A 24293-nucleotide genomic window follows, 5' to 3' on the forward strand; every position below is an offset into this window, starting at 1 on the left:
CGATTCCATTTAAGCATGGGATGTTTTGCTCTGGAGATGCATACAGGATTGGGTGATCCATTCATCCCAATAGGGAAAAGGGAAAGGGGGAAAGCCCATATCTCGGGGGGCCCTGACCCAATGTTTACAAAACTTGGGGGGTCTCTTAAGAAGCCTTGTCTGAAGCTCCACTGAAAGTTTGAGGTCTGTACCCCCAAAAATGCGCCCCCTGCAGCCACAGAAAGAGAAAAGGGGGGAGCCGATATTTCTGCCCCCACTGAACCCATTTTACAAAACTTGGGGGGTCTCTTAAGAAGGCTTGTCTGAAGATATCCTGAAAGTTTGGGGGCTGCACCCCCAAAAAAGCGCCCCCTGCAGCCACGGAAATGGAAAAGGGGGGAGGGAAAAGGGGTGGAGTCCATATCTCAGGACCCCCTGACCCAATGTTTACAAAACTTGGGGGGTCTAAAGGCTTGTCTAAAGCTCCGCTGAAAGTTTGGGGTCTGTACCCCCAAAAATGTGCCCCCTGCAGCCTCGGAAAGGAGCGAATGTGCACAAGCACCCCCCCACACACAGGAGGATTTCTCTCTCTTTCTCTCCCCGCCCAGGCCGCACATCAGCTGATTCCTCCAGTACTCAATCCTGACTGATTGGCCAGAAGAAGACCCAGCTTGGCCACCGATTGGCTGGGGGAGGAGAATGCTGCTTACTGACGGTTATGCTGCTTACTGACGGCCCCGAATTTGCCGGATTTATTCGTGAACTACCGAACTCGCTGAATTCGCCCCCCCTTTTCCTGCCATTTTTTAGTTCAGTTCGTCCCGAACTAAAAACCGCCGAATCAGGGGAAATTCGGCTGTTTTACAGTTCGGGCCGAACAGAATCGACAGCCCTAGAATAAAGCGATACAAAGACAGGTGTACAAATAGCTAATTTCAATCCGTCTATGAGCCACCAGTAAAAAAGGTGGGGAAACAATCACCGTCCTTCCCAAAGCTCTCCAGGCAGTTCAAACAGCACACTGGAGCAATTCAGAGGCGCAAGGAAGGACTGAAAACAGCTGAACGCAGTTTTCATAAAAACTGGCTCAGCCTCGCTTTGCAAATGGGACTCAAGTGACTTTGGGCGCGTTCACACATGCCAGATAATGCACTTTGAATCCACTTTTGCATTGTTCAAACCCAGAGCATCTCCTTTGGCTGGTTAAATGGAGAGAGGTCACAAAACCCCTCTTGTATAATGCCACATCCTAAGGAATGCTCTCTAATTTTCATCTCTTCAAGAAACCCCCAGTTAGGGTTGCCAGCCTCCAGATGTTAGCTGGAGATTGCCTGCTATTACAACTGATCTCCAGCTGATAGAGATCAGTTTACCTGGAGAAAATGGCCACTTTGGCAATTAGACTCTACGGCATTGATGTCCCTCTCCTCCCCAAACCCCGCCCTCCTCAGGATCCACCCCAAAAACCTCCCGCCGGTGGTGAAGAGGGACCTGGAAACCCTACCCCCAGTGTAGAACTTGTAATTAGCCTTCCTTGTGAGGTGTTCTACAACTTCAAAGCGCCTCTTCTCTAATATTTAAATTTCAGCTATCGTTTTCTTTTTTCACACAACGGAACCCAAGCGATCATCCTGTGTGGATTCACTGCTATGCTAAAGCATATGTTAAATGCTTCATCTGGCCAAGTAAGGGCTATTGTTGAAGCAAATGTATCCGCCTTTGAGTGCTTTCTGAGGGACAGAGTCCTGCAGAGATAACAAATATAGCTGTGTGCTTGACCAAAGATCCTGAAGGAAGGTCTTTTTCACAAAAAGGTTTGGCACCTTCATTCAGCACCATCAGTGTGATCTATTCACACAGTTACAACATGCTGGTGTTACAAGGAGCTAGTTCTTCTGACTCTCAAAACTGCTGAATCCACAGAAACAACAGCGTGAGTGGGTTGCCTAACAGCCCATTCCTGAAATGACGGTGTATGGAGACGGCGGGGCGCCTCTTCCTAAGCCGATTTGCGCATGCCGCAAAACAAAAACAAAAAAGCCGTTTCGCGGCTTTTTTGTTTTGTTTTACCGCGGCTAAAAGCCCCATTGAAAACAGCGAGGCTGCACCTGCTCAAAAGCTGTTCCTGGCACCAGCGTAACCGGCCGAACCGGGATAGGAAGCCGCCTAATCGGCTGCTCCTCTCCCCCCCCCCGGAATGCCCCCCTGCACTGGCACGGCCTCTCTACGCCATGGAGAGGCCGCGTTGGCAGAGGGGCGAGGCGTGGTCCCACGGCACTCGGCCACCGGTGGGAAAGGCCTCGCTGCCAGCATAAGTGTGTGTACTCACGGTTTTACCCGCACTTCCGCTGGCGGCGGGGTCACACCGCCTCCTAAACATTTTCAGCCCAAATGGTCAGGAATGGGCTGTAAATGTAGTAATGATTGTTTTAGCCAGAGGAGTTTCCTGTTCTTCAGATATTTGCTTGCACAGTGTCTGTGGGCATTTTAATGAAGAAAAAAAATGCTGGTTTGTAATTGTCAGTCTGCAATTTTAACAAAAAGGGATTCGCAAGAGAAATCAATAGCTAGTTCACTGTTGAATCAATTAGAAACAACTTGTTTTCAATCAGCTAGCATCTTTCTTAATTGTCTAGTCTATGGTGATTCTATTTGTTGCTTGAGTCTAGGCACATCTGCTCAGATGTACATTCCTTCCTCTCATTTCTTTGGACAACAGATAAATCAAAATTCTGCCATCATAAACCATCACGATATGTAAAACCTCACTCATCCAGTCAATTTTCTTCACAAGCATCCCATGGGCATGGAGCAGAGATAGACAGTGGGCTCAAAGGTACTCCATCCACCAGATCCCCAGCTATCGAGAGCTGGAATGGGGACTCTCACAGGATGGTTGCTTTTGTTTCTTCTCTAAGCAGCCATTTTTAAAAGCCCAAATTATATCAACCATTTATTTATTTTCTACATTTTCATCCCACTCATTTTTTTTCATTTAATTTTTAAAATGTATATTGAAATGCAACAATACGTAATCAGATCTGGGATACAGAGGAAACAACACATCTAGTTCACAAATTTAAAATAAACCAAGGAAAAGAATGTACACAGTTATACGTATTCCTTGCTTATTCATTTATGTCTAACAGACAAAGGATTTTTTTTAAATGCAGCCAATTGTTGCCAAATTTTGTCATCTAAAATATTCTTAGAATTTTGAATTGCTGTTAGTTCGACGATTTATAACAATTCTCACATCTTTAAGAACCTTTCTCATTTGCCTGGCAACATTGGTTGTTTCCAATAATGTGCAAATATCATCCTCACAGAGGTCAGAACATACAGCTGTACCTATCTGGGGTCAGTAGTTAAGCTCTCAACACAATTTAAGAGATAAATTTTAGGTATTACATTAACGACCAATCCCAATATCGAAAATGATCTTTTGTACTGTTTTACAGTAAACGTGAGAGGTTTTAAATTAACAACCAATCCCCATATATCAGAAATGATCTATTGTACTGTTTTACAGTAAACATGAGAGGTTTAAAATTAAGGACCAGTCCCCATATATCGAAAATGATCTTTTCTATTGTTTCACGGTAAACATGAAGGCATCCTATGTAGACAGAATTCCAAGGAGGTCTTCTATTCAGGCATTAACGAAGCCAGGGCCTGCTAATTTTTCACCAGAGTATGCATCATACACCTTCAGACCCAGGAATCTTTCTACATTATTGGCTGGAGGGGCAGGACTCAATATAGTGCAGAGCTTTCAAATCAGGCCAGTGATTTAAGGGGATAGTTACCTGGTAGGTGAGCATCTTACACATTTCTCCTTTCTGTACCCCAGGGCTGGGTCCTCTGAGGTTCTGGGAATGGGGAACAGAGGTTTATCTCAATACCTGAGATGTTCAGAGTAAGGCAGTGTTTGTGTTTGCCTTTGTATTTTGTTACAGATGAAATAGTAAACATACGAGCATAGTGTAGTGGTTAAGAGCAGTGGTTTGGAGTGGTGGACTCTGATCTGGAGAACCGGGTTTGATTCCCCACTCCTCCACATGAGCCGCGGAGGCTAATCTGGTGAACTGGATTTGTTTCCCCACTCCTACACATGAAGCCAGCTGGGTGACCTTGGGCTAGTCACACTCTCTCAGCCCCACCTACCTCACAGGGTGTCTATTGTGGAGAGGGGAAGGGAAGGTGATTGTAAGCCAGTTTGATTCTTCCTTAAGGGGTAGAAAAAAGTTAACATATAAAAACCAACTCTTCTTCATCTTCTTCTTGTTTTCAAGCATATTTATTTTCTTTCTTCATCACTTTCTATGATTAAACATTTTGAATTCAGGTACTTTAGTATCATTTAAATTAGACGTGGGTCTGTGTGCCCAGTAAGGGCCAATGTTGATTTTTATTTGTTTGTTTTTCTTCTTTCTCTCTTTATTATATTTTACTAGCTGACAGCATTCAAGGTCAGGCCAAATGAGAGACAATATTACCACAGATAAGAGATGACAGAAAATGTAGGCAAAGTAAATAATAATCTGCGAAGGGTGATAATGGAAATGTCACTGAACTAGGAATTACTGTATGTGTGAAGAATCTTCTCCCACCAGACTCCCACTCTAAACCTTACAAAGAAAAAAATAAAACAGTGTAACATGGTAAATGATAGATTAAAAACTACAGAAAGAATGAAATCATATAATGGCTGGGAAAATATCGCGGCCATTAACTGCTCCAATGATTACATCAACAGGCCTATCCATTCTAGATATTAGAAAAGAGAGCTGCTGGTGTCATTTTCAGTAAGAAGACAGTTTTGTTTCAAAGGCTGTTAGAACTTCAATCTCTTTATGCCAATGAATTCTAACAAATGCAGAAATACTACCATTTCCTCGAATCTCTACCTTCTTAATCAGTTATTTCCATATATCAACTCTTAAAATCTTTATACATTTTTTCTTTAGTATTAAAACCAGAAGTTAATTACAGTCTGATTTTTTTTGCATATTTTACATTACATTTGCAGAGAATGCAGTATAGTAGTGTTTACAGTATTTCCTGCTGTTCTAGTTTACCAGGGACAGACTCCATTTTCAGGTGGTATTCTTGATAAAACACAGTTCCCATTTTGTCTTCATGCTGCCTTTTGAAGAAACATGTTGGCAATAACTTTTTAAAAAATGTTTTTGGGTACACATACCCACTAGAGTTTTTATCCTTCCCCACACCTCTAGGGAGTAAATATCTGAGTAAGGGAAAGAGGATGCATCTTGACTCCAGTTAGCATGGGGCCACAAAATATCACAGCACTCCTTCCCTTTCCCCAGCAGCTAATTAATGTTTTGGAACAAGTTTGAGTTGCAGATGTTCTATAAAAATGACAACCAAATCTGTGGTGAAATGAAAGATTCATCTGTTACCAAAACCATTCTGCAACGGCCAAAGATGGCAGCTAAGTTCTATGTTGGTGTCATGTGCATATACAACAGTGTATCAAGATACATGCTGGTGTAGCATAGTGTCAATGCTGCACTGCTGTCAATCAGATGCTGGCACCACTGCATGGCATATGGGTTGAATATGGGCAATTGCTGGGTATGTGAAGGAGGACTGGATCTTCGTCAGCATCCTAAGCCCTCTTACCCCATGTCCTGTCTCCAGTATTGGTGTAACTTTACCCTTGAAAAATAGGATATATAAATATGGACATTCCCAGTGAACGCAGACTGGAAAAAATCTCCCCCCACTTGCCTGCTATCATTCTTATACCCACACACTATGTGTGAAAATACAACTAGGTTTTGATGGGGTTTTTTTTATAAGCCCCACTTTCCTTTTTCTTTCATTTTCAGAGTTTTCTGCCAACTTAGGAAGTCCCCCAAGTTGTAGAAAGGACTTCAGCGTGGTGTAGTGGTTAAGAGCAGTGGACTCTAATCCGGAGAACGGGGTTTGATTCCCCACCTTCTCCACATGAGCAGCAGACTCTAATCTGGAGAACCGGATTAGTTTCCCCTCTCCTGTACATGAAGCCAGCTGGGTGGCCTTGGGCTAGTCACAGTTCTCTTAGAGCTCTCTCAGCCCCACCTACTTGAAAGGGTGTCCATTGTCTGGAGAGGAAGGGAAGGAGATTGTAATCCAGTTTGATTCTCCATAAAAGGTAGAGAAAATTGGCATATAAAAACCAACTCTTCTTGTTCTTCATTATTTTTACATGGCTCCAGTCCACAGATTTAAGTATCCTATCCTAAGATGGGTTCATCTTTACTATTAGATGTTTGGCTGGCAGCTGGCACCTTAGACCTTGGTAAAAATGTACCCATTTTTCCACCACCCCAACACAGGGCCCTACATCTACTGATAATACTGTGGCTTGTACATGTGAGGCATCACTGATTTATCCTAGCTATTAAAAGTTTATTAATACTTTTAGGAAATAAAAAGCTTTCAATTCATTTAGAGTTTCTAAATGAATTGGTTTCATTCAAATTGTTTTTAACCGTCATGCTGATTTTGATGGGGGTTGAACAAAGAGAGTCTCATGTTTGGGGTTATATTGCTCCAGTGTGAACTGAAAAAAAAAATTATCTTCCCAGAACAGAACATTAGATAAGATTGTCACTTTGTGATAAGACTTCAAACACTGCAAATTGAATTTGTGACTTCCATTGCTGCTTCTTGATGAATTCAAATCATTCAGCACAAACACACAGGATCTTTTCAGCCTACAGTCACTTGTTATAATTTAGTTAGTTAACATATTGAGAAAGGACTTGGAATTTGATTTCTTGGAGCCTAGTTAGACATTACACATGACAGAATTCAGGAGATGGATGCCTGTCCTAGCTTGCTGTTACACCAAAGAACTGTGTAGGTTACCTTAAAAATGTTCAGTTGCTCCATTGAACTGCAGAGCACTGGGAGGAAGAGAGGAAGGCTTCCAGCTTCTGTCCTGCACCATTTGTGCCTGTGGAAATGGCCACAGAAGGCCCTGTTTCCCTCTATCTTTGAATCCACATTTCAGAAGGGGTAAACAGCCCCCTTTGCAACTGTTCCAGCTGGTGAAAAGGGTGCAGGAGAAAAGCCAGAACTGCCTTCTTCCCCCTTGCAGTGCTCCACAGCCTGACCTAGCAAAAGAGAAATTTTAAGGTTACCTGCACAGTTCTTCAGAACAGCAAGTTGGGAAAGGCACCTGTGTCCTGAATTATATCACAGCTCTTTAGGGAGATTACCTGAAGCCAGTGTGGTGTAGTGACTAAGAGCAGTGGACTCTGATCTGGAGAACTGGGTTTGATTCCCCACTCCTTCACATGAACAGCGGACACACTAAACTGGTGAACTGTATTTGTTTCCCCACTCCTACACATGAAGCCAGCTGGGTATCCTTGGGCTAGTCACACTCTCTCAGCTCCACTTACCTCACAGGGTGTCTGTTGGAATGGGAAGAGAAGGTGATCATAAGTTGGTTTAATTCTTCCTTTAGTCGTAGAGAAAGTCAGCATATACAAAGCAACTCTTCTCCTCCTTTTTCTCCTTCTTCTCTCTTACCTTTTGCTTAGCCAACTTAAAGGACACTAATGGCTAGCTGTAGATGGTCCTTTAAAGGCCATGGATGGCTGGTGGCTAACAGCTATAGAACAAGGTGCAAGATAGAGAGTTGATTTAGCTCTTCTAGATCCCTAGGCATTTCGCATACTTCTTCATTAGAGGATCTCCTGTAGAAATTTCTCAGCTCCCACCTTGAACAATCGTCTCTACAGAAGATCCCCTGACAAAACAGTATGTGAAAACACGTAGGGACCTAGAGGGGCTACATAAACTCTCTACCTTGCACATTGTTCTGGTGCGGCCTTATTTTCTCCTGGCTGCTAGCTATAGAATTTGAGACTTGCCTCCAGTTATTTGGGGGCAGGGCTGGACAGTTACTGTAAAAATATAACAAGCAAATAAGACAGAAATTCGAGCTTTGCACCTGACTGGAAACAGTTCTTTTGCATGTGTAGCTGGTAATACAGGCCATTTGCTTTGGGGGGAGTTTCTGCTGTTTTAGAAACTAGCATTGCCTGCTTCCCTTTGCTCAGCTTGTAAACTGATATTCTTCCCTCACAAATAAATGATCTCACCTACAGCAGGCAGCCTCTGGAATTTACTAAAGCTGTGCTAAGTTAGAGAGCCAGTGTGGTGTAGTGGTTAAGAGTGGTGGTTTGGAGTAGGGCTGTTGAATTTAATTTTTTTGGTATAATTCTGATTCGGGTTTAAATGGGCTTTTCCCCCCAGGAAATCCCGAATCCCAAATTCCCGTTTAAATTCGGGGTTCCCAAATAATTTGGCCATTTAAAGCCATTTAAACACATTTGCAGCTTTCCACGGTTCCGGGGGGGGGGGCATTTTTGCAGGTAGAGGTCCCAAATTTTCAGGGTAGCTTGAAGGGACTCTCCTTGAAAGAACCCCCAGGTTTGGTGAAGATTGGGTCAGGGGGTCCAAAGTTATGGGGTCTGGAAGGGGTCGCCCCCATCCTCCCCCTTGGAAATGCATTGTGTGACTCTTTAATCTGATCTAATGTATCTCAATGGGGAAGCCGGGCTTTAAATGGTGGGTAGGAAAGTTCGCCTGGTGCCTCCATAGAGATACTATGTGACACACTTTGTCTCTATGGAGGTGCAGGGTGAAGTTTCCTACCGTTTAAAGCCCAGCTTCCCCATTGAGATACAATGCTAAGGTCACATTAAACAGTCTAAATACAGCCACTTTTCCAATGCATTGCAATGGAGGAGGATGGGGTGACCCCTTCCAGACCCCATAACTCTGGACCCCTGACCCAATCTTTACCAAACTTGGGGGTTGTTACAAGGAGAGTCCCTTCTAGCTACCCTGAAAATTTGGGACCTCTACCTGCAAAAATGCCCCCGCAGGAGCCACAGAAAGCCGGATATTCGGGAATGGCAAATTCGGCTTTACCAACCTTCCGAATTTTGCTGATTTGGTATACCTGAACCAGAAATTTACCAAATTGGCATTTATTCGGTATTTTTTTGGTTCGGTTTTTACTGAATCAACAGCTCTAGTTTGGAGTGGTGGATTCTAATCTGGAGAATCGGTTTGTTTCCCCACTTCTCCACATGAGCAGCAGATGCTAATCTGGTGAACCGGGCTGGTTTCCCCACTCCTACACATGAAGCCAGCTGGGTGACCTTGGGCTAGTCACAACTCTGTTAGAGCTCTCTCAGTTCCACCTACCTCATAGGGTGTCTCTTGTGGGGAGGGGAAGGGAAGATGATTGTAAGCCAGTTTGATTCTTCCTTAAGTGATAAAGTCAGCATATAAAAACCAGCTCTTCTTCTTCTTCCTCCTGCACTTATGCTGTTCTGATGAGCATATATAGCAGGTTTCTACACTGGGGCCAATAAAGGATTCCCAGTGCCCCGCAATGTGCTTCTTTCCCCTATGCCCAATTGAGTGTATGGTTATTTATTTTGCAAATTGTTATGCCCCCTCTCCAGGGAAACCTATGAGGTGTAGATTCTCGTACTGCTTCCTCTTATTGATTGGCTTCTTGCTGGCTAAAAGGCAGGCTCTACCTTATTCCCAGCTTGCTCCTTGGTGACAGTCAGATCCCCTCACTCCTGCTTCTCACTGGAATACTTATTGATTGGTTCTTGCTGGCTAAAAGGCAGGCTCTATCTTATTTCCAGCTTGCTCCTTGGTGACAATCAGATCCCCTCGCTCCTGCTTCTCACTGGAATACTTTCACCCAGTGAGCTAATGAGATGGAGGGCTATGACATGAATGCTCTTTGTGAATGTGCATTCTCCTGTCGCTCTCTTAGTGTGTGTCCCTCTTGCTCTCCACAAAATGACTCCTTGAGGCATTCCCCCCAATGGACCTGAACCCTTGCTTGGAAGAGGCTGTGGCTTTTCTATCGGGATTTCCTGTGCTAAGTGACATGTAAGAGAGCCAGTGTGGTGTAGTGGTTAAAAGTATTGGACTAGGACCTGGGAAACCCAGGTTCAAATCCCCACTCACCCCATGGAAGCTTGCTGGGTGACGTTGGGCCATCACACACTCTCAGCCCTGACCCTGGCTAGTATTTGGATGGGAGACTTCCAAGGAGCACCAGGGTTGTGAGATGGGGTCAGTCAATGGCAAACCACCTCAAACGTCTCTTGCCTTGAAAACCCTATGAGGTAGTCATTAGTCACTTGTGACTTGACAGCAAAAAAGTGACCAGTAGAAGCAGCTAGATCATACTGCTGAAGAGCTATGCTTCTTTCCCTGTTAGTCTACCTGTCTAAAAGGTATGTGTTTGCCAGAGGATATTGGAATTCTCATCTATAGCGTTCTCAAGAGCCTGGTAGTTACAGAATGCCTACTTGGCATGCTGCAGCAGTGGGTGTTGTGTGTACCTGTGTTCCTTCTCTTGTGTTTTGTGCATGGATGGGGGCAGGGTGATAGTAGGGAGGAGTGCTAGCATTGGTGTGCATTGTTTGGCTGTTTCCATTTGTGGCTGACACAGTGGTGTCATGCTGCTTGCTGAGTTGTGTGAGTTGGCAGTGTCACTGTGGAATTAAGCATGATTGCTGTGTTCTCAGCTCCTTGTTGATGGCTCTTCTTCTTATTTTCTTTTTATTTTTTGCATTTCTTTTCTAGTTTGAGATAGCATAGGACACCAACTAGCTGGACCACCAGTGTAACAGGACTGAATTATAGCACAACCTGCTTCAGAAGTCAGTGCATGGGTAGGATAATGCAGTTGATATCAATTAAGCATCTGGCATGCTGAGAAGAGCCTTAAGCAGTGTCTGACAATTGTAGCCAGGTAGTGATTCTTGGCTGGAGAGTAAGGGTCATACAGGTCCACGGTGCACCTGCTTTCATCATTGAAATGCCAGAAGGTTTGCTTACATCCAAGGCCAGATTGGCAGGGGAAAACAGTTCTGGAAAGGGACATGCCCCCACCACATCAACAGAAGGGGGTGAATGAGGAAGAGAGCAGGCCACTCACCTAGCACAGGAGGACACTGCTAGCTCACAACACAGATGGCCTGGTGATTGGCATGACCTCCCAGAACATTGGTCCACTGGGACTTTTCCTGGTGGCCCTAATGGCCAGTCCACCCCTGCATACATCATGTTGCACACTGACTACTAAAAAACAAAAGAAAAGAAAAAACAAAAAAAACACCCTCTACTCTACATCATATCTTCTGATGGGTTTTCTTTATATCGCATGTAATGGCCAAATTCTGTTCCCTAGTGAAATACTCTGAAGGCCTAACCATGTTGTTATATGAGTCCTATCAAACCCCAAAATACAAAAGCATGTGGCTAAGGGACAATACTCATAGGTTTAATTATGTACCAACATAATAACTGCCTAGATATACTGACTGAAATATATCCAAAGTATGTTGTGGATGGAAAAACAAGCTCAAGGATTGTAAATGGACTCTTGATTCTAAGCCAGTAGAATTATTGTGTATTGTTACTTTGGATATATTTCAGTCAGTATATATAGGTAGTTATAATGTTGGTGCATAATTAAATCTATGAGTATTGTTTCTTAGCCACATGCTTTTGTATTTTGGGGGTTGATTTCAGTGTTGGTGTGGCATGGCTACTGTTTTTTCTTGATTATATGAGTCAAATGCCATTCCCTTTTCCAGTCTGGCTACTTCTAGTGTACAGCTTTTGAGTGCCGTAGCTTTAACAATGAAATCTCCTTATTAGAAACAAAATGAATAATGACAAGAGAAAATTGCATTAAGTCATATTAGCCTCAATTTTATTTGCACTTTATTATCTTAACCAATAGATCTAATTTGTTTCATCTGTATTCAGGGCCTGTTAGTCATAGGCAGAAGTTGGTGAGATATGAGATGCAAATTGATGCAAATCTTCCACCATTTCGGTGATGAAAACAGAGACACTCTTGAGTACGTGTAATACTCCGATTTGAAGGATCCTGTCGAGGCAGAACTTCAGCAAGAGTTTCGAGGCAATTGGAAAAGATTTCTGTAAAATTAGTAATGATGTAGCAATAATTCTATGAAAAGCTATTCTGTGTAGGAAAAATGGTACTTGTATGTAGATTGTCACATGTAATAATCACATTTGTTTGTCTGTTGGTTGGTTGGTTTGAAAATATGCATTAAAAACCTTTCTCTGAACATAGTCAGGATCCAAACAGGTAACAATGCACATACAACTATACAAAATCAATAAAAACAGCAAAAAAACTGATACAGACCAGAACCCAACCATATACCCTTCAAACTACCCAATAAATCATGTGGAATACCTCTGTTTTGTATCCTTGCCAGAACATCAGACCAGGGAGTCCCAGCCTTACCTCTTTTGGGAGGCAGTTCCACAGGAACAGGGCAGCATCTGAAAAACACCCAAGTAGGGATGTGCACTTGGATATATCTGGGCTGAAAATAAACCTGGATAGTACCTTATTGGTATGGCACACACAAACACACAGTTTTCGGGTATATTCTGGATACACTTTAGAGGATACCGGCCAGTATTGGTATCCTGATCCCTGTCTTGCTCCTTGCAGGCAGGTTGCCTTTATTTTATTTATTTATTTATTTTGTTGGTTGGTTTTTTAGCCAAGGCTGGGCTCAGAGTGGCTAACATCCATTAAAAATTCATACAATAATCAGCAACATAATACAAAATATATAAAATTAAAACCATCATGTCTCAAACATTAAAATCCAATTGGCGCCCATTCATCAGCACACAGGTTTGTGGCAAGCCTGGAAGGCCTAGCCAATCACATGCAGCTTTGTTACTCTACACATTGGAAAGAATCACTTAGAATCCTCCAAAGGTTTGCTTTTTTAGGGCCCTGACAATTGATATCTCCACAGTCCTAAAAATTATGGATGTGCCCCAACTGCTGCTATAAATGTTTCTCTGGAGTTCATGGTTAAAGTACCCTGTCTATTACCATCAAAGCAAACAGACTGGCAAGAATAAGATAGGCCCAGAAATAACTGGTGGGAATTGGTTTGCAACCATGAATGTTCAGTACATAACTGCATTTTATCTGCCACTCATCAAATAATGGCCATTGTGCTCATTGTGAAACCAACAACAGCTATGACGGGTCAAGAGGTTAAGATTCGATGTCCCCTTCTATCTAAATTATACTAGTTGCAGCCTAAGATGAAACGGAGAGAAGTATCCCTCTGCTAGCCAGTTTCATTTTGCCCACAGGCAAAGCCACTCTCTCCTTGACTTGCCATCATTAACTGAACTTTCGATAACATCGATTCCAGTGGGAATTTAGCTGTTTCAAGAGGAAGGAGTCTATACATTGCAGACGGATAGAGCTGTGGTGGTCCCTGTGCTGATTTCCACAAGTCCAAGCAGGCTGAAAACGCATGGTTGCTTTAGACTCCTTTATTCCCTGTTTCAGCCAGTATTCAGCCAGGATCTAATGCAAGTTCGGCGAAACGCATGCGTTCGATCCTGGCTGAATCCTGGCTGAAACAGGGAATAAAGGAGGCTAAAGCGACCATGCGTTTTCGCCCCCAGTCTAGCCATATCAGTGTGAGTGGCAAAGTCAGAAGGGGTGACCCATAGCTCAATGCAGCCCTTAACTTGGTTCCTCTGGTTTCATTATTTTTAGCCTTATTTAACTGCCTTTCCCTTCACCGCTTTTGGTTTAGCACTGCTATGTAAAACTGGTGAAAAGGGGGTGATCTGAAATTTAAAGGGTAGGTGTAGAGTGGCAAAGCTGAAAGGGTGCAATGGTGAGCTCAATGTTCGAGGGTGTAGTTCGAGGCTGTCCTTGACTAGACCCAGGTCCTTTTTCAGCCCTGGCTCCGGCCTGGTAGAATACTCTGCCGAGTAACATCAGGGCCCTGCAGGACTTTAAAGACTTCCACAGGGCCTGTAAGACAGAGCTTTCCCACTAGGACTATAACTGAGGACAGCCACAGATGCCATCATTACTGGCCTCCCCCCACCCTTCCGACATGAGTAAATATTGACTGGAATGTGTGCCACCTGGATGGTGTCCAGAGTTTAGTATTAGTACGCCATCTTTGTTAGGGGTCTGTTATGGGGTTTGAGGGTTCTATTGCTCCTTTTATTGTTTTATATGATTATGTATTGTATGGTATGTTTTAATGATGTTACCCACCCTGAGATTCGGCTTGCTGGGTAGGGCAGGATGCAAATTTTAAAAATAAATAAATGTCCATCCTAGTTACAACGAGGGATTGGGAACTGCACAATATTTGTGTACACAAAAGTATATAGTACTTTAATGGGTGTTAGGTGCTTGTGGTTAAGTGTGCAGACAAAACTTTTTAGCGGATTTCATATGTACAGTCCTTTGGTGCTCCCTTTGGTGATAGCTTACTTAATGATGTGCAACAACAGGGATAATAGGTATATAAAGTTTGCCAAACTGTTATTAAAGAAAGAATGGTATTAAGAGGCCTTTATAAAATACTTTGTAAAGACACATTGCACTCTGCTAGGACAACACAGTGGCTGTATTATACTTAGAATATATGTACGTAGACCCATATATGGGAAACAGAGCATACTAAATGGTCACTTGGGCCCATTTGTTTCCTTAAGTGTTGTTTTTATGACCGTAGTCAATGGAGAAGCACACAGATTTTCTAGGCATAATTTAGGCGCTGGAAGTGGAAAGTTTATTCTCCATGTATTTTAAGTGAAATCTGTTCTCAGGATGGTCAGGGTTGTTTAGTGTAATGAAGCGTACACGATGGAGACAAAGCTTTGGACCAATGCTTTGTCTACTGGTTTGTTACACCCACTCTATAGGGGAATAGATAGCACTGCTTGAAAACTGTGTTCACCATAAAAATAAAGTCACCCCAAAGTTTGTCAAAATCACTTTTTCTTCTGATTTTCCATGTCTGGGTGTACTAGTTATATTGAGTCCAACAGAAAAGAGGGAGATTTCAGGCGGAAAATGCCGACTGGGCCATGGGCCATTGTTGCCTTCCCCTTCCAATGGCTGAGGCAAAGCTGATTTAGGAAAGGAAGGGCAATTTCCACAGTTCTTAAATGTCTGGATGAATTGGCCTCCTAGGATCCTTTATCTGTTTTTTCATCCATCAGATACTTGTAATGTCTCATTTGGATTCCAGCAATAACATCTAAGTGCCATAGGAAGAACTCAGTAAGATTTTCCTTTCGCATAATTTCACCAGGGAAAGCATCATCTGAATGAGCAGGCGTCCCTGCTTGCAAGTAAAGGAATTATCAAACTATATCATGTATTTGAGATATAGCCTGGTGTGAAAAAAGTTTCACTGGATCCTAGGTGTGGCCAGTCACCACTTTGAGCCCTGTCATCAAAACCAAAACATGAAATATGTTTTACGAATGAGATCAGAGTTTCCTTACAGAACTTTGTGTTAGGGTAGGTGTGTGTGGGTAAAGTGCCACCCAGTTGCAGCCAACTTATGACAACCCCTTAGGGTTTTCAAGGCAAGAGACATTCAGAGGTAGTTTGCCATTGCCTGCCTCTGCAAGGCAACCCTGGTATTCCTTGGTGGACCCCCATCTAAATACTAACCAGGGACACCTCTGCTTTGGCAATTGGACTTTATGGCATTGAAGTCCCTCCCCTCCCCAAACCCCACCCTCCTCAGGCTCCGCCCCAAAAACCTACTGTCGGTAGTGAAGAGGGACCTGGCAACCCTGCTTTCAGGGAAGGGAAAGAGGGAATAGTGGGGGGAGGAAAATGAGATGCCCCCTGCAAGTCCTTGTGGGTCCCCTGTTTGTTAAGGTTTTGTTTTCAGTTACATATTGTCGCCACTGAGGTCACCGTTTGAAGGGAGAGACTTGAACAGGAAGAGAAAGGTGCTTTTTAACACTTTCCACTTTGTGTCATTTTTATACCACAAGTGGTCCACATCAATCTGCTTTTTTCCCCTGCTGGGGTAGCCAAATGTTTTCTCCAGTGGGGGGATAAAGCACTACCACGATAGTGGCAATTTTCGGCAGAAAAGCAACCCAAAGGGAAAATGTTTAAGAGGCTCTTTTCCTGGACTGCCCCTTCAAATTACAACTTCATCTTTGGAAGCAGGTCTCAGTCCTTATCTGATCAACTTAGGGCAGTTCTACATGTTACATGCCATTCTGTTTTTCTGTGGGTTTTTTTAAAAAATGTCCCTAGAAAGAAAAAACAGAATGGCACGTAGCATGTAGATCTGACCTGAGCTGATCAGATAAGGACTGGGACCTACTTTCTAAGAATTTTCAGCCATGATTTATCAAAAATAATATCCAGCATCCTTTAGAAATGAGAGTCTGCCAGGTTTAAAGCCAGGAAGAGTGAACTTCATTTTCATACGCTCAGACCTCCCTATGCTTAGGAGTACTTCAGAACTACCAGTGAAATATTTTATATTTCACTCAATTATGCGGAAGCATATGTAGAAAATAGGTTAAGAGACTCGTACCTCAAAAGACTTAGATCAAAGATGCAGAGTCCAAAAGGGGGGGAATAAGCTAGTATAAAAGTCAGACAAAGAGGGTACAAAGAGCAAACGAAAAGTCAGAGAGTAATGAGTCAGAAAGAAAGAGTGCCTTGCAGAACAAAGCACAGCAAACTCGACTCCAAGGAAGAATAATACACTTAGCTGGGTCAGCTCTTTGCCCTCTCTTCCTATTTTTTTTTTTAAAGGCGAACAACTTTGTTGTGCTGTGAGGGTTGTATGAAAAAGTGAATTGAGTTTTTCAGCAAATTCTACACGACTAGATTTCATTTGAGGTTAGAACGGGGGTAATGGCATAGGATTTCACTTTAGGATTCCACAAGAGTGGTTCATCCAAGAGGCGGTAACAACACAAATACCATATGTGGTACAAATGGTCTTTTTGTCCTGCAACTGTGTAAAAGGGAGAATGGAAGCAGGTATTTAGAATATTTATTGACTACGGTTAGAGTCCACTCAAAGTGGATAACGTACTAAACAAGCTCTCTGATAACTCCGAGGCGGAGAGGGCAAGGAAGCTCCTCTTGGATGAAAATCCAAGGGTTACCGTGTGTGTGTGTGTGTGTGAAGTGCCGTCAAGTCGTAGCTGACTTACGGCGATGCCTTTTGGGGTTTTAATGGCAAGAGACTAACAGAGGTGGTTTGCCAGTGCCTTCCTCTGCAGAGCAACCCTGGTATTCCCTGGTGGTCTCCCATCCAAATACTAACCAGGGCTGACCCTGCTTAGCTTCTGAGATCTGACGAGATCAGGCTAGCCAGGGCCATCCAGGTCAGGGCAAGGCTTACCTTAGACACTGCTAAATTCTGTGCTGCTGTGACTAAAATTAGGCACAAATTGCTGGGATAACATCCCCTATAACTTGTGTACATAGTAGCGCCCTCTTAGGATTTTATGTATTTTATACTTTTTATATTTGTGTTTATGTATCTTATATTTTTATATCTGGAATTTCTGCTTTTAATATCAATGGGATTTTAGCCAACTGTTGATGATTTTATTCTTTTGTATGTGACTGTCCATGTGCCGTATTAATAAATGACTGACTGGATAACATACTATAAATCGATGCAGTCAATATGATGAGGCATTTAATAAGCAATGTAGTAGGACTGGGATTATAGAATTCCGAACAAGCGTAGAATGTTAGAAATGATACAAAAATGCAGACACAATGCAGAAAAATTGTATTACATGAGTAGAAAATAATGCACTTAGAGCAGGATAATATATACAGCAAACAATTAAGACTTCCTATACACAGTGGTATACTCCACAGTCCCTTTCACTTCATAAAGCACCTTCCTGAACAATTCTGCAATAATATAATCCTATTACCTTTATAGAAATGCCCTCCTGAACTGTTCTTTTTTACAAAGTTTGAGGAATGACAGATGTTTGGGAGTGTTCCTGATCTCTTGTGGGGCCACAACAGAGAAAGCATGCGTGTGGGGAATTGTTGATCTTGCCCATTTGTAGGGTAGCACGAGGGGACTTTCTTGGTGCTGAGCAGCATCAACCAAATCCTTGGTGGGTTTGCCGCTTGGGAGGAGACCACGCTAACACATATGAAGCTGCCTTATACTGAACCAAACGCTTCATCCATCAAGGTCAGTATTGTCTACTCAGGCTGGCAGCAGCTCTCCAGAGTCTCAGGTGGAGGTCTTTCACATCACCTACTCCCTGTTCCTTTTAACTGGGGTTACTGGGGATTGAACCTAGTACCTTCTGCGTGCAAAGTAGAGGATCTTCCACTGAACCACAGCCCTTTCCTGTACATTTTGTGTAATTGTAAAGAAATAAATATTTGTGTTGGATTTCATATGTGAAGTGTTGATACGTGTCTCCCAATAAGGAGCTCCTTATGTCGTCTATGAAGAATTCCATGGAAGTTTCTAAGTAGACTGAGTTTCTCCCATGCAATTTTTAAAATCAACGACTAATCAAATGTGTCTGGTAATCCTTCAATATTTTGTTTTATCAAATAAACTTTTGATTTTTTTTGAATAAGCTTTTGATTTTTTTTTAAACTTTACCCTTTGGATATCCCATATATCTATAAACTGTACTCATTTTACAGCACAGTGACTGGGGGTGGGAACTGTCTACTTCCCAACATTAATCATAGAGTTTAGTGAAATTCTGGTAATATCTGATCCTTGCACTAAGATTGCCTGTCAGAAGCTGACTGCTTAATATTTTTCACCATCCACTGCAAAATTCCAAGGCCAGGTTAGAGGATTAAAATCCTACTCTTGGTTTATATTTTCCTATGTCCTTTCTTAAGGCTTTTATCTATAAGCATTTCCCCCTGGTTTAAGCATTTAAACTAAATAAAGATGCCTATCTAAGGCCTGGAAGAAAAGCAATGGGAAAAGTTTTAAAAAAATAATACAGGTAAAAGCAGAAAATACCCAGAAACTAATATATAGCTTGCTGCAGTAGTTAATGATACAGTGTCATATCAGTCTTTTCAAATGGCCTGTCCTTTTCCTCCTGCCCTTGAAGGAGATAAGAGATTAAGCTTATGACTATATTTTCAGACCTCATACAATGAGTCTGATTTGTGTAAGGAAACAGTTATTCCTGACAGTATATTTTGATACTATCAAATTTGGAGTCTTGTTTTCAATGTATTTTATATTACCTGTTCTTTTTAGGATGATCAGATCTCCCGTGTCCTCTTTAAGCAGCAATAATGTTCAGCAATAGAGCTTGTCCTTTTTGGGTTATTATATAGGTGATATATATTCTCCACAGCTGTCACGTTCATTCCTCCTCCTTCTCCTTGAACTGTTGGAGGCTGCAAATGTTTCTGCAACCCAAAATTTATGTTCTTGGAGATGGCAGGCTTTGCTTAGAGCAGCTCTTTAGAGTTATGAATATCTCAGGTAATTCCACAATGTAAATATTGCAAAGAGAAAGATTACTTAGTGCCTCTAGGCTCAAATTAGGATTGACATTTCATTATAAAACACTCCTCTGTGAGGAAACTTTGAAATCCGTAAAACTGCCTGTGGTTGTCATTGGCACAACTGTGCTGAAGGCAGAAACCTTGCTGCAGGGGATGCTTGGGAAATTCTCCCCCTGCAGAACACTCTCTGGGGTTTTCAGTTCAAAGTTATCCGACCTTATTTGTAGGGTTGCCAGGTCCCTCTTCACCACCGGTGGGAGGTTTTTGGGGCAGAGCCTGAGGAGGGTGGGGTTTGAGGAGGGGAGGGACTTCAATGCCATAGAGTCCAATTGCCAGAGCGGCCATTTTCTCCAGGTGAACTGATCTCTGTCGGCTGGAGATCAGTTGTAATAGCAGGAGATCTCCAGCTAGTACCTGGAGGTTGGCAACCCTACTTATTTGTGGAGTTAACTGCCATTTTCCCACCATTCTGTTTGTAGACTTTCAGACCACACTGCATGTACCCTTTGCCTTCATTTGTCTTTTCCCCCCTTCTTACTGGTGTGTGTAAGTACATTCCTTGTTAATTAGGACTGAAGATACTTGAACACCCACTAGTTCAGCTTATGTCCTGTTTTCTGCTCACCAACTAGGAGCTGATTTTTCAAGGATGGGCTCAACTCAACTGTTCGTCAACCCACATGTGGCAGTTCAGCAAGTTGCTTCGCTGCATGCTTTTCTAACCGTGCAGAACAGGGCAATGGGCTTTGTTGTGCATGTGCATTCTCACACAGCCCAGTTGAGTTCTTTTACCCACCCACCCCCATCCTTGCTCTGATCAGCTGGTGAATGTTTAAATAGAGTATTAAATCAGTCACAAATAGAGTTGCCAGGTCCCTCTTGGCAAACGGCGGGAGCTTTTAGAGGCGGAGCCTGAGGAGGGTGGGGTTTGGGAGGGACTTCAATGCCATAGAGTCCAATTGCCAAAGCAGCCATTTTCTCAAGGTGAATTGATCTCTATCAGCTGGAGATCAGCTGTATTTGCAGATCTCCAGTTAGCACCTGGAGGTTGGCAACCCTAGTCACAAAACATATATTCAGTCATAAATTAATGTTGCGTTTTAAGAAAATCCAGTCTTTCAGGGGTTGTCCAAGTAGTGCCAAGTGATACAAATGGCTGCTGGTCAGTTAAAACTGGCCACATTTTGCAAAAATTCAGCACAAACCTGTTTGGTAGGCATTAGAAGCTGTTTGGCACAAATCGAACAAGTTATGGTCAGCGCATGACTGACTGACGCATTTGAACATCATATAAGTCATATCAGTTGGACGACTGAACACATTTGTGGTGGGATTCATAGCATCCCTAATTAAGACTTGGCAAAATAGGAACGTTGGTTCAAACATATGATCACATAAAGATTCCTGTTTGTGACATAATGCATTTGTGAGTGATTCCAGAGGGGGTGTTCCGGGTTTGGTTGAGCCTGCTTTGAGTACAGCTACTGAGGTAAAAAAATACTTCCAGAGGGGGTGTTCTAGGTTTGGTTGAGCCTGCTTAGAGTACAGCTACTGAGGTAAAAAAATACTTCCAGAGGGGGTGTTCTAGGTTTGGTTGAGCCTGCTTAGAGTACAGCTACTGAGGTGAAAGATACTTCTGAGCACTAATAAGGATATGCTCAAGAAAGTACGGAAGCAGTGATTTATGCTATCTAATTGCAACCCAGGATGTCCATTTTATGGTGACTTTTTGAGGAAACCTAATGTTTTAGTGAGGCACATGAATGGAGCTCATAAGGGTACAAATATTCTCTTTGAATATGCAAAACGTTTTGAGTGCAATGACCAAGTCCATTTCTGCATACTCATATGCAGAATATTATGATGTTATGACTCAGGTGCCCTTAATCCAAGAGGAAACAGGAAGAGTGGGGAGAATGGGAAAAACGATAGGTCAAAGAGCAGTTTACCAGAGCACAAAGGGTAAAGATGGAGGGTAAGATGGAGGGGTCCTTCCCTGCAGGGTATGCATAGAAGCTGCTGGTCTATGAAGAGAATATCCAAAAGCCCGGATAGCCCATTCCTAAGGAGGAAGGAGGTAGATCCACAGCAGCTGGTAGCAGTGCAGCTGGTTGGACCAGCTATCCAAGACTCCATGGTGTGGTGATATTATTACCTTTAGAGGGGGATCTTGATAAAGAGGCACTCAGTCACAAATCTGTGGATAGTCCAAATGTGTATGATAATATTATAAAGAGCCAGGTGCTGCTTGTATAATTCACCTGAGGTTAGATCACTCTTCTAACATCTTGCATGAGTACTTCCAGTTATTTTTAGCAATGGCTCCATGTTTGGTTTTTAGGTTGCCTCAGAAAACTGGAAGAAACCCTTCTGGCACCAAAGAATTAATATGCTGAGTATGATTGCCTTCAATGAAGAAGAAAGCACAAATGGATGAGGAACAAAGATGGTCGATGGAAGTTTCAAAGAGAAGTACAGCAGCTTCTAAACAGGTGTGATGCTTTGGTATAAACCACTGTGTGCCTATATGCTTTTGTGGCATGTTTTCCATAGAAAATTCTATTGTCTTAACTGGGCATCCATTTTCTTCTTATACCCTGTTGCTCCAATGAATTTGAAACTAGCTTCATGTTCCCAAAGGGAGCAGCTATGCCAGATCCCACAAGGACAAGTGACCTCTTTCTGCTTGTCTAGTGGTGGGCAAGGAGCCCCGTGGCGCAGAGTGTTAAGCTGCAGTACTGCAGTCCAAAGCTCTGCTCACGACCTGAGAGTTCGATCCCGACGGAAGTCGGGTTCAGGTAGCTGGCTCAAGGTTGACTCAGCCTTCCATCCTTCCGAGGTTGGTCAAATGAGTACCCAGCTTGCTGGGGGTAAAGGGAAGACGACTGGGGAAGGCACTGGCAAACCACCCCGTAAACAAAGTCTGCCTAGAAAATGTCAAGATGTGACATCACCCCATGGGTCAAGAATGACCCGGTGCTTGCACAGGGCACCTTTACCTTTAGTGGTGGGCAATGCTCTTGAGAGAAGGACTGGCTTGTTTGATCAGAAGCGACCTCTCCAAAAGTGGATGTTTTTTTCAATGTAAAGACTTTTTAATTAAAGGTGATTCATTGCAAGAAATCAACATGCTGCTGTTTTCTCTGCAGCCCTCTCTTGAATGTAAATACCAGTGCCTCTTGGAAATGGGTAATTGCCTATGCCTTTTGGATTCTGATGAATTATATTTAATAATAAATGTGTCTTGCGCTATGGAAAAAAAATGTAAGCCACCAGAGTGTGAAAGAAACATGGGCACTGAGCAATTCCCCCCTTCTTAATAATGTTAGCTGTGATAAGAGAGATTAGTATAGTAGGCTAGGGTAAACCAGGATAGGGCATGGTTATAAAATATGTTCCTGAGGAAATTAAGATATTAGAAAATAAGGACAGGTTGGGGTATTTTACTGTAGAGTTAGTTAGGTCTCTGGTGGGCAACCAGGATCAGCCTGGGCTGGAGCAGACTTTTGGCGTAGGAGCTGGAGCTGGATAGCAGGGAAATGAATGCAAAAAGGGAACGAGGTTCCTTTATAACTGGCATTAAAATTGAACAGGAGTATAAAGACCTGGGAGAGGAGATGTTTTGGAGTGAGGACTAGATGGTAGGAATTAATAGCGAATGTGATAAAGAGCCAATGAGGTGCTCTAGGTGACATGTAACATGATAGGAGAGGAAAGTAGCTTTGCCAGAACAGCTGGAAGCACACACTGATAAAAAATGAAAAAGAATACAGACAGATATGCAGTTTCCCATTTCTAGTAACTGGCACATGTGCTGGTGGATCTAGGTACTATGGAATTGTGTCATAACCCAAACGGGCAGGGCATCAAAACATAAGTGTATTTTTGGTTCTTGTAGGTTATCCGGGCTGTGTAACCGTGGTCTTGGTATTTTCTTTCCTGACGTTTCGCCAGCAGCTGTGGCAGGCATCTTCAGAGGAGTAACACTTCAGTTACACAGCCCGGATAACCTACAAGAACCAATGAACTCTGACCGTGAAAGCCTTCGGCAATAAATGTATTTTGCTTTTGTGTGGTCTTGACAGAGGTGTGTGCAGAGGAGAACAACAAGGATGATCAGGGGCCTGGAGACCAAGCCCTATGAGGAAAGACTAAGGGGTTGGGAATGTTTAGTTTGGAGAAGAAGAGGTTGAGGGGGGACATGATTGCTCTCTTTAAGTATTTGAAGGGCTGTCACTCAGAGGAGGGCAGGGAGCTGTTCCTGTTGGCAGCAGAGGATAGGACTCGCACTAATGGGTTTCAATTGGGGGCAGAGAGGTATCGGCTGGATATTAGGAAAACGTTTTTTACAGTAAGAGTTGTTCGACAGTAGAATCAGCTGCCTAGGGAGGGGGTGAGCTCCCCCTCACTGGCAATCTTTAAGCAGAGGCTGGACAAGCACTTGTCAGGGATGTTCTAGGCTGATCCTGCTTTAAGCAGGGGGTTGGACTAGATGGCCCCGTCCAACTCTATGATTCTATGACTCTAGGTAATAAGATGCTGCATAATAACAGCGCCCTAAAACTCCACAGTAAAATGTAATGAATTGATTCCCTCCTCATTATATTGACTTCCCTCTTAGTTCCCGATCTGATAGGGCAGAAAGGCTATCATGATTTCAATGTTTTCATTAGAAAATACAGGTGTCATTTTGTTGTTATTCTGACGCATGTCAATATCACAATAAATTTACTACTCCCTATTTGATGTTTCAAATTTCAGACTTTACTGAAAACTATGAGGTTCATTTAAATTTCAAGTTTTTGCTAAATTGAGGGTTGGGGGCTCTTAATATGTTAGGCTTTATTTTAACATTTAAAATTATTATACACAGATTGAGAAAAACTGAAGGCAATAAATA

Source organism: Euleptes europaea, chromosome 9 (assembly GCF_029931775.1).
Source record: "Euleptes europaea isolate rEulEur1 chromosome 9, rEulEur1.hap1, whole genome shotgun sequence".
In the NCBI taxonomy this organism is placed as follows: domain Eukaryota; kingdom Metazoa; phylum Chordata; class Lepidosauria; order Squamata; family Sphaerodactylidae; genus Euleptes; species Euleptes europaea.